Below are 11,339 nucleotides of genomic sequence, written 5' to 3'. Positions count from 1 at the left end.
TAACAGCCCCCTGTAACAGCCCCCTGTATACTGTATGTAACAGCCCCCTGTATACTGTATGTAACAGTCCCCTGCTCCAACATTGTTATTTTATTTCGACACTTAACCTTAACTTAACTGGGCAAGTACGTTAACAAACAAATTCTTACTTATTACACCGGACGATGCTGGGCCAATTGTGCGCCGCCCTATGGGACTCCCAACCGCGGCCGGATGTGATGCAGCCTGGATTCGAACCAGGGACTGTAGTGACACCTCTTGCACTGAGATACAGTGCCTTCGGCCACTTTGAATAGGATATTTCAACTTAACAGTAACATCTACTGGTTCTCAGAAATCATAATACAACTGAATAATTATATACCCCTTCTTCACCACTAGATGGCAGTGATCACATGTAAGTGAATTGACGGAGCAAAAAGTAGGTTTTTCAATGAATTTAATGTTGCAACCTGGCATTTAAAAGACATTGAGAATCCAAGAGGGCGACAATGAAAAGCAGAAAACTAAAGATGAAGAGGTGTGACCTGAAAACACCCTCTTTCATCTTCATCAAAGAACAGATCAAAAGAGGCAGAGAGAGAGAGGCCGAGAGGGAGAGAGAGGCTGAGAGAGAGAGGGGCCAAGAGAGTGAGTGACCGAGAGAGAGGGGCCAAGAGAGAGAGAGAGGCCGAGAGAGAGAGAGGCCGAGAGAGAGGGGCCGAGAGAGAGAGGGGCCAAGAGAGAGAGAGAGGCCGAGAGAGAGAGAGAGAGAGGCCGAGAGAGAGAGGGGCCGAGAGAGAGAGGCCGAGAGAGAGAGAGGCCGAGAGAGAGAGAGGTGCCGAGAGAGAGAGGGGGCAAGAGAGAGGGGCCAAGAGAGAGAGAGAGAGGCCGAAAGAGAGAGAGGCCGAGAGAGAGAGAAGCCGAGAGAGAGAGAGAGGCAGAGAGAGAGAGACGCCGAGAGAGAGAGAGAGAGAGAGAGAGGGGGCCGAGAGAGAGGGACCGAGAGAGAGGGGCCAAGAGAGAGAGAGAGGCCGAGAGAGAGAGAGAGCTGAGAGAGAGAGGGGCCGAGAGAGAGAGGGGCCAAGAGAGAGAGAGAGGCCGAGAGAGAGAGGCCGAGAGAGAGAGAGGCCGAGAGAGAGAGGGGCCGAGAGAGAGAGGCAGAGAGAGAGAGAGGGGCCGAGAGAGAGGGGCCAAGAGAGAGAGAGGCCGAGAGAGAGAGAGGCCGAGAGAGAGAGAGAGAGAGAGAGGCCAAGAGAGAGAGAGACAGAGAGAGAGAGAGAAAAGGGAGAGAGAGAGGTGAAGTTAAGTTAGGCCATTCCTCCCGAAACAACAACTCACATCTGACAAAGCATCCAACAATTCCATATTCCCAACTACTAAACATCCTCGTTCATTGTGTATCTGACACGGTTAGAGTTCATCCTCCCCGTTGTATCAACGTGTCATATAGGAATAGAGGGGTGTGTAAATGTGGGCTTCTGGGCCCTTGGCATTCAGTTGGACTTATTTCAATACAAGGACTCCTATACAAGGACGCCCGTAACTTAACTGGCATTGAAGCACCGTTGGGAGTTTTATGAGGTCATGTTTTGGTTGACCCCTGACCTCATCTTTCACAACAATGCAAATGGTGTAAGGCCATAATGAGGATATGTTTTATATATCATGGGAGTTTATGAGGTCATGTTTTGGTTGACCCCTGACCTCATCTTTCACAACAATACAAATGGTGTAAGGCCATAATGAGGATATGTTTTATATATCATGAGATTGGTGGTAGCCGGTGTACTACAACGGCACTGAGGTCTAAATACTAAAGTATGGCATTTACATGGATATATTATGAACAGATTGAGGATCGTTATTTTAAATGAAACACGCCCATCTTTTGTGCTTACAAAAAAAAAAATGCATATATATATATATTGTGTCGAGTTCATTTCGATGCCCTTAAGTTACAATCTTTTAATTTTACAGGTCACACTGAGTGTTGCGTCAGATCAGAACGACTTGTGTTTTTGTTTATTCCTTATAGTCATTTTTTGGCAACTGCATCAGCAGACACCTTCCTATCTAGGTCAAATAATACACGTCACGTCTAAACGATATGGACAGTTCAGGAACGCATACATTTAACAAAAAAACTAAATAAATGTATCCAAACTGCCATTAAAGCAATACACATGAATATACAAATGATGACTGTGACGTTTCAGATTTAACATATTTGACAGAATGTATCTGTGCTATTTCTTGGTGATGTACATGTGCTTCAGAATATGTGCAATGGCAACAAACAAAAAAACTGCAGTATGTTTTGTACTACTGATTTGATTAGTACTACTGATTAGTACTACTACTGGTACCTTGTTATTATATGTGTAGTTGCTACTACTTCCATCAGGAAACTCTTTCTTACAATTCTTTAATATGTTGTTTTAAACTATTATCCTTGACAATAATAATAATAATAATAATAATAATGGCGTAACTTGATATTCAATACTTTGCATATTTTTTTTTCTTCTGTGTTCTTGATATTGTGCCTGAAAAAACTTGCATTGTAAATACCTTAATATATATATATATTATTTTTTTTTAAATAAAAGGGTTATTTCCAATTCAATAAAAGAAGGATGAGATATCACCTCTAGTCACAGATAGAAGGCATCAGTACATGTCAGAATATCTTACTAATATTCACATATATATATATATATATATATATATATACATATATATACACACATATATATATATACACATACAATGTTCTTAGAATGCAATTAAATGGAAGGTCTGCTATCGATATGCAAAACATTTACAATAGCGCCTCTTTTCAAAAGGAAACAAGAACGGTCAGAAGCCAAAATAAACACCCAGTCTGAACAAACACGATGTTTAACAAAAGTACAGTATCATACAACAACTAAAATATGTGAATAAAGAGACTCAACGTTTAAAACTAAAAAGAAACACACAAAAAACACTTGAATTTCATTACAAAATAATTATTATACATGATGTGAAATATACATTATTAATCTTACATTTTGGCATTTACAAATTTTCGTCCGTTGAGGGGACAGTATATTACAGCGAGGGATGGAGTTTTAGTTACAGTAAGGACAAGTGCATAGCGAAATAGAAAAACATTTAATCCTTCTAAGGACATGACACAAAGCCTGACCAACTGGTATTTGAAAAAAAAAACAACAACAACATTTGAAAAAAAAAAAAATGTTTGTAAGGCAAATATTTCATCATTTAAAATTGGCATAGTCTGAGAAAATGTCCACAAAGTCTTGTACCACGCGGTAGCAGAAGTCGTATTGTTCCTGGGGAAAGAATTTGAGAACCGTCAGGGAGAATTCTAGATACGACTCCGGTGAACTAACATGTAAATGTTCAATGTTTTACGTCCGTTCTGATCGCTTTACTGTAAAGCCAGAGCACCAAAGACAGATGTCCATTCTGCGTTAAACTTAATGGCCAATAAATGATTATATTATCTATTAATGGCATTGGGATTTGTGTCAATGTCCTCACCACGGTCTGGACCATATGTGGTCTCTGCATCCGTAAACTCTTCACAGTCTGAAGACGTCCAGTAGGCCCTCAGCCTTGACCCGCTCCAGGATATTGCTCAGTGCAATGAACGTACCTGTTCGCCCTGCACCAGCACTACACAACAAAACATTCAAGAAAAACAGTGACTTTTGGGGTTTTGTGACTGTTGTAATGGGTTGCTATAGTAACAGTCTTGCCTAAAGAATGCTCAACAAACTATACAAGTAAAAAGTGTTACCATATTAAGAGTAAATGTGTAATAAAGTGTTACCATAGTAACAGGAAATGTGTAATAAAGTGTTACCATAGTAACAGTACATGTGTAATAAAGTGTTACCAAAGTAACAGTACATGTGTAATAAAGTGTTACCATAGTTACAGTACATGTGTAATAAAGTGTTACCATAGTTACAGTACATGTGTAATAAAGTGTTACCAAAGTAACAGTAAATGTGTAATAAAGTGTTACCATAGTAACAGTAAATGTGTAATAAAGTGTCACCAAAGTAACAGTAAATGTGTAATAAAGTGTTACCATAGTAACAGTAAATGTGTAATAAAGTGTTACCATAGTAACAGTACATGTGTAATAAAGTGTTACCAAAGTAACAGTACATGTGTAATAAAGTGTTACCATAGTTACAGTACATGTTTAATAAAGTGTTACCATAGTAACAGTAAATGTGTAATAAAGTGTTACCATAGTTACAGTACATGTGTAATAAAGTGTTACCAAAGTAACAGTAAATGTGTAATAAAGTGTTACCATAGTTACAGTAAATGTGTAATAAAGTGTTACCATAGTAACAGTAAAGTGTAACAAAGTGTCACCAAGTAACAGTAAATGTTTAATAAAGTGTTACCATAGTAGAAGTAAATGTTTAATAAAGTGTCACCAAAGTAACAGTAAATGTGTAATAAAGTGTTACCATAGTAACAGTAAACGTGTAATAAAGTGTTACCAAAGTAACAGTAAATGTTTAATAAAGTTATACCATAGTAACAGTAAATGTGTAATAAAGAATTGTTATGAAGTATATTTAAAGTGGTATAAGAGTGTTACTTAGGTAACAGTGAAGTGTAAAAGTATTCCCAAAGTAACATATTCCACCACATGGTGATAAGGGTCAGAGTCTGAGCGACCTGCAGTGTACGATGATGGGATGGTTTCCTGACTGCTGTTGCTGTCTCTGCACCGAGGCGATGATGTCGATCATTCCTTTCCCTTCGGCTGGGATCCCGATCTCTGGCCAGCCGTGAAAATGGAAGTGGCGGACCAGACGTGTCTGCTTATCCTGAAACCCCGGGTTTGGAAAGATAATGTAGCTGCCAGGATGCTAATTGTAGCAACATGCTAGGTGTGGACAGATCATTTAGCATTGGGAGCTAATTTTAGCAATATGCTAGGTTAGGACAGATCATTTAGCAGTGGGAGCTAATTTTAGCAACATGCTAGGTTTGGACAGATCATTTAGCATTGGGAGCTAATTTTAGCAACATGCTAGGTTTGGACAGATCATTTAGCAGTGGGAGCTAATTTTAGCAACATGCTAGGTTTGGACAGATCATTTAGCAGTGGGAGCTAATTTTAGCAACATGCTAGGTTAGGACAGATCATTTAGCAGTGGGAGCTAATTTTAGCAACATGCTAGGTTAGGACAGATCATTTAGCATTGGGAGCTAATTTTAGCAGCATGCTAGGTTTGGACAGATTATTTAACATTGGGAGCTAATTTTAGCAACATGCTAGGTTTGGACAGATCATTTAACATTGGGAGCTAATTTTAGCAACATGCTAGGTTTGTACAGATCATTTAGCAGTGGAAGCTAATTTTAGCAACATGCTAGGTTTGGACAGATCATTTAACATTGGGAGCTAATTTTAGCAACATGCTAGGTTTGGACAGATCATTTAACATTGGGAGCTAATTTTAGCAACATGCTAGGTTAGGACAGATCATTTAGCATTGGGAGCTAATTTTAGCAACATGCTAGGTTTGGACAGATCATTTAACATTGGGAGCTAATTTTAGCAACATGCTAGGCTTGGATGGATAATTCAACATTTGGAGCAAATTTTTGCCACTTGCTAAGTTTTGGAAAGATAATTTAGGATGCAGAGTGTTTGCAATACGCTACTTTCGTGATGACTGTTAACGTCTAATTTGGGTTGAGGGTTACAAGATTAGCAATATGCTAACACGACAAACACTTTATTCCTGTGATTAATCATGGACCCCTCTAGAGGTAAGAAGAAGGCTAAGGTTAATGTCCCAATAAACTATTGCTTTTAGGTCCCTCACTACCTCAGGGTATTTCCATGTAAACTTACTGGGCCGTAGGTGAGTACCAGATCCCGTACACTGAAGCTGTCACACACAGTGGATCCCTTCATCTCTACAGTGTAGTCTCCATAGGTCACTGAGTCCTCTGTGGGCCAGTACTGGAAACACTTGTCCTGCAGGAGACACAGTCAGGAGATTAAGACTGAGTACTGGATAACACAGTGATTCTATTACCATCAAATAATAGAAGACATGTTCACGAACAGTAACCTACTACAATATTACAATAACTGAAAACATGGAAAAACAGTACTCTACTACAATATTACAATAACTCAAATCATGTTAGGACAGTAGCCTACTACAATATTACAATAACTCAAATCATGTTAGAACGGTAGCCTACTACAATATTACAATAACTCAAATCATGTTAAGAACAGTACTCTACCACAATATTACAATAGCTCAACACAAAGAGGTCCTAGTTTTGGATCCTTGCTAGCGGTAGACAACTAAGATGCAGTAGTTAGTAAGTGAATAGCATAGAGATATATCATAAAATATGAGTTGTTTAAATGCTATAAATTCGACGGATTATCCTTCCTACCTGCTCCCTCTCCTGTAGCTCCGTCAGCATGACGATGGAGTGACACTTCCACTCCCACGCCATCCTCCAGTAGTCCTCTACCGTGTGAGATAAAGGACCCTGGGTCGCTATGAAGTAGTCCTTCTGCCTGTAGCCCTGAGGACACCCCACCACAGTACACAGTACAGGCATTAGCACCATGTTAGACAACTTTGCAGATTGCAGCGTATTGATTCACGTTTACGCATTGATGTAGTAGTGAGTATTGTAATGTTTACTCATTGATGTAGTAGTGAGTTTTGTACTGTTTACTCATTGATGTAGTAGTGAGTATTGTAATGTTTACTCATTGATGTAGTAGTGAGTATTGTACTGTTTACGCATTGATGTAGTAGTGAGTATTGTAATGTTTACTCATTGATGTAGTAGTGAGTATTGTACTGTTTACGCATTGATGTAGTAGTGAGTATTGTAATGTTTACTCATTGATGTAGTAGTGAGTATTGTACTGTTTACTCATTGATGTAGTAGTGAGTATTGTAATGTTTACTCATTGATGTAGTAGTGAGTATTGTACTGTTTACTCATTGATGTAGTAGTGAGTATTGTAATGTTTACTCATTGATGTAGTAGTGAGTATTGTAATGTTTACTCATTGATGTAGTAGTGAGTATTGCAATGTTTACTCATTGATATAGTAGTGAGTATTGCAATGTTTACTCATTGATATAGTAGTGAGTATTGCAATGTTTACTCATTGATATAGTAGTGAGTATTGCAATGTTTACTCATTGATATAGTAGTGAGTATTGTAATGTTTACTCTTTGATGTAGTAGTGAGTATTGTAATGTTTACTCATTGATATAGTAGTGAGTATTATATCGTTTACTCATTGATATAGTAGTGAGTATTGTGACGTTTACTCATTGATATAGTAGTGAGTATTGTACTGTTTACTCATTGATGTAGTCGTGAGTATTGTAATGTTTACTCATTGATATAGTTGTGAGTATTGTGACGTTTACTCATTGATGCAGTAGTGAGTATTGTACTGTTTACTCATTGATGTAGTAGTGAGTAGTGTACTGTTTACTTACATCTATAAATGAAGCATTGATGTAGTCAGTAAACTCTTGGCCTCTTCTCATGGACATAATCACTCTGTTGAAGTCATCTGAAAAATACAATTCAAGATTAGAATTCATTTTAAACGGGTGATAACTACAAAGAGGGTGTTTACAGAGTATATCAAAGGCATAACAACTCAATCTAGCGGTAAAAACCCCGAGCCCCTACATCGTAACGGCAGGATTACGACATGGGTTTGGCGTTTTAATGACGCGCCACTTTTGTTTGGGACATATTTTTTAGCTGTCAGACAAACTGTGCAAAAAGTGAAGGCCTTCATTCTGAGCCCTATAGACCCTGGTCAAACGTAGTGCACTAAATAGGGAATAGGGTGCCATAGTAGTGCACTAAATAGGGAATAGGGTGCCATTTGCGATGCACACTAAAAACGCTCCTCCAGATCCATTTCCCAAACACTGTTTGTAAGATGAGAGACAGGCATGGAAAAGAAACGCATCACTCAACCTAAAGAACAGCAAAAACAAATGCACGTTTTTTTAACAGAGAAAACAACAAAACAACAAGATCTCTCAATGTCAGTCCCACGCATCAAGGTTTGAAATACATGACTACCAAATAGGAATAGGTGGTTTAGGTTAAGGGTTAAGGTTTAGGATAGGGTCAAAAATTATGATTTTCAAAATGAGTTCCAAGCACTGGGATTCAACCGCGATCCGTGGAGACGTAGCTAACGTCCTAGCAAGGCGCGGGTCTACTACATGGTAACAGGGACTCACATCCCCCCCTAGTGGACGTTATAGGAAACTGCCATGGAAATAAATGTCCCTGTAATGTCACCCTTCCCATTACACCAACACACATCTTAACTCACTAATGGTGTGGCCCTTAACGGCCCTACAATCGAACGGCCAGAGGAAGGAGCAGATGAATTAGGGGCGGAAGGAATTGGATCATCTGTGATGCTGTCACTGTTGATTTATGAATAGATCGCCCGTATTAGATGCCTAAAACCAGTGTCTCAAATGGCAACCTATTCCCTATACAGTGCACTACTTTTGACCACAGGCCTATAGACCCTGGTCAAATGTTGTGCACTAAATAGGGAATAGGGTGCCGTTTGAGATGCACCCTAAAACGCTTCCTCCAGATCCATTTCCCAAACATTATTTGTAAGATGAGAAGCAGGCAATGAAAAAACGCATCACTCAACCTTAAGAACAGCAAAAACAATGAGCGTTTGATCAGATAAAACAACAAGACGCCTCACTAAAAGATCTCGATGTCAGTCCCAGGCATCAAGGTTTAAATATATGATATACCAAATATGAAAAAATAACATATACAATGGATTTCCCTGGTTAATTCTGCATGAATGCAATTTAGGTGAGCGAACCAAGGGAATAAGGGATTTAATCATATTTCTTGTTTCGTTCTTAAAAGGGGAGGGGGGTTATGAACACGATATAATCTGTGGGTCCCAATCTGTCACAAGGTAAAGATCCGCATGACGTAGTGTAGAGTGACTGGACTCTGGGGGAAAACAGATCTCATTCAGTTTGTTGTGTTGTAACTTTTCCGGCGTTCCTTACATGGAATAATCTGGAGCACTCGGTTCTTCTTCATGTTGGCAGGGAGATTTCCCATCCTCATGTTCTCCTTCATTATCCGCATGTTGGTCAGTTTCTGGACGATAAAGGTGGGGGTGGGGTGGGGTGGGGTGGGGGGACAGGAAAGTGTCAGGGTATAAATATACACATAGATGACGTCATATTTAACTAGGCAAAGTCAGTTAAGAACAATTTTTCTTTTTTACAATGGCGGCCCCCCCCCATCCCGGACAAACCCTCCCCTAACCCGGATGACGCTGGGCCAATTGTGCGCCGCCCTATGGGACTCCCGATCACGGCTGTGTTGTGAAACAACCGCTGAGCCACTCGGGGGGGTCAAAAATAAGAGCAATGCAAATTTACATAGAATAATTTATACCCGATGTCCACAATGGCTGTTATAAGGACACACAGCCTTTCAGGGTTCTACGCTGCATGTAGCAAAGGGCTCCATCTTATCAACTACAACCCTGTCAGAGAAGAGAGGACCCCTGGCTCTCACTTTGAACTCTTCCTCCAGGCCGACCCTGTCGAAGGGGCGTGGGTGTTGTGGAGTTTGTGCAGGTGTCCTTCCAGAGATGACACGTCCAGTTCCGTGTCTCCGTAGAGGTAGTATTCCAACAGGGCCTGGTAGATGAACGAGTACTGAATCTGGAGGCCACAGAGGAAGACAAACTCATATTTAGAGCACTAGAACAATAGGAATGAAAGTCCATACACTTTGATAATTGCTTCCAAAGGAAGAACCTGAAGAAGAAGGAGGAAAAGATGAAGGAGAAGAAGAAGAAGAAGAAGAAGAAGAAAAAGAAGAAAAAGGAGTAGAAGAAGAAGATGAAGAAGAAGCAGGAGAAGAAGGAGAAGGAGAAGATGAATAAGATGAGATCAAGTGTGGTGTTCCACAGGGATAGATTCTTGGACCTCTATATTTTCTAGTTTACATTACAAATACATATTTAGAACACTGTAGTAGTAGGAAGGGCAATGCTTACTTTTGTACAGTTGCTAGTCCTAGTACTAAGAGAAACATAGACTGATGCATTGCATGAAATAGTGTTGTGACCCTGTTGTTTTGAGCCTACTCACGTCTGTCTGTACAAGCTGTGAGCGCTGGTCTCTTATCTTGGACACAAAACCAAAGACGTCAATCTTCTGCTCTTGGTGCATCATGTCAATCACGCCATCAATCACAATGAAGGTCCCTGTCCTTCCCACACCAGCACTGCAGAGACAAAGGACAGAGAAGGCCAAGGAGTCAACTATCTATAGCATGACAGTAAGATCTCTCTCTATCTCTTCCTAAAGACAGGTGGGAAGTAACCTTCGGGTTACTATGTCCAGTACAAACACTTGAAATGTGCCTAAAAGACCACATCCCCAGTATAACGTACCTGCAGTGAACCACGATGGGCCCAGCGAAGGAGGAGTTGACCATCTTGACTTTCTTGAGGAACTTGAGCATGCCGATGGGGAAAAGGGCACCCCGAAATCAGGCCAGCTGGTGAAGTGGAGCTGGGTGACCAGCCTGGAGGGCTTGGTGCCGTCGCTGGCCTGCTACAGGAGACAACACACAGAGCAGGCATACAGAGTCATTACTATACAGATACTATGTAGAGTCATTACTATACAGATACTACGTAGAGTCATTACTATACAGGTACTACGTAGAGTCATTACTATACAGATACTACGTAGTCATTACTATACAGATACTACGTAGAGTCATTACTATACAGATACTACGTAGTCATTACTATACAGATACTACATAGAGTCATAACTATACAGATACTACGTAGAGTCATTACTATACAGATACTACATAGAGTCATTACTATACAGATACTACGTAGAGTCATTACTATACAGATACTACGTAGAGTCATTACTATACAGATACTACGTAGAGTCATTACTATACAGATACTACGTAGAGTCATTACTATACAGATACTACATAGAGTCATTACTATACAGATACTACATTTACATTTACATTTAAGTCATTTAGCAGACGCTCTTATCCAGAGCGACTATGTAGAGTCAATACTATACAGATACTACGTAGAGTCATTACTATAAACCAGATACTACGTAGAGTCATTACTATACAGATACTACGTAGAGTTATTACTATACAGATACTACGTAGAGGCATTACTATAAACCAGATACTACGTAGAGTCATTACTATACAGATACTACATAGAGTCATTACT

The 11,339-nt window shown here is 39.9% G+C and overlaps 1 pseudogene; it reads right to left on the bottom strand.

The window, feature by feature from the left end:
- Positions 1–422: 422 nt before the first annotated feature.
- The window catches only part of LOC135511836 (receptor-type tyrosine-protein phosphatase epsilon-like), a 112,678-nt pseudogene continuing 101,761 nt past the window's right edge, over positions 423–11,339 (bottom strand).

This window comes from Oncorhynchus masou, chromosome 24 (genome assembly GCF_036934945.1).
Source record: "Oncorhynchus masou masou isolate Uvic2021 chromosome 24, UVic_Omas_1.1, whole genome shotgun sequence".
Lineage (NCBI taxonomy): Eukaryota > Metazoa > Chordata > Actinopteri > Salmoniformes > Salmonidae > Oncorhynchus > Oncorhynchus masou.
The sequence above is the reverse complement of the archived record's forward strand: the minus strand, read 5'-3'. Positions and strand labels throughout refer to the sequence as shown.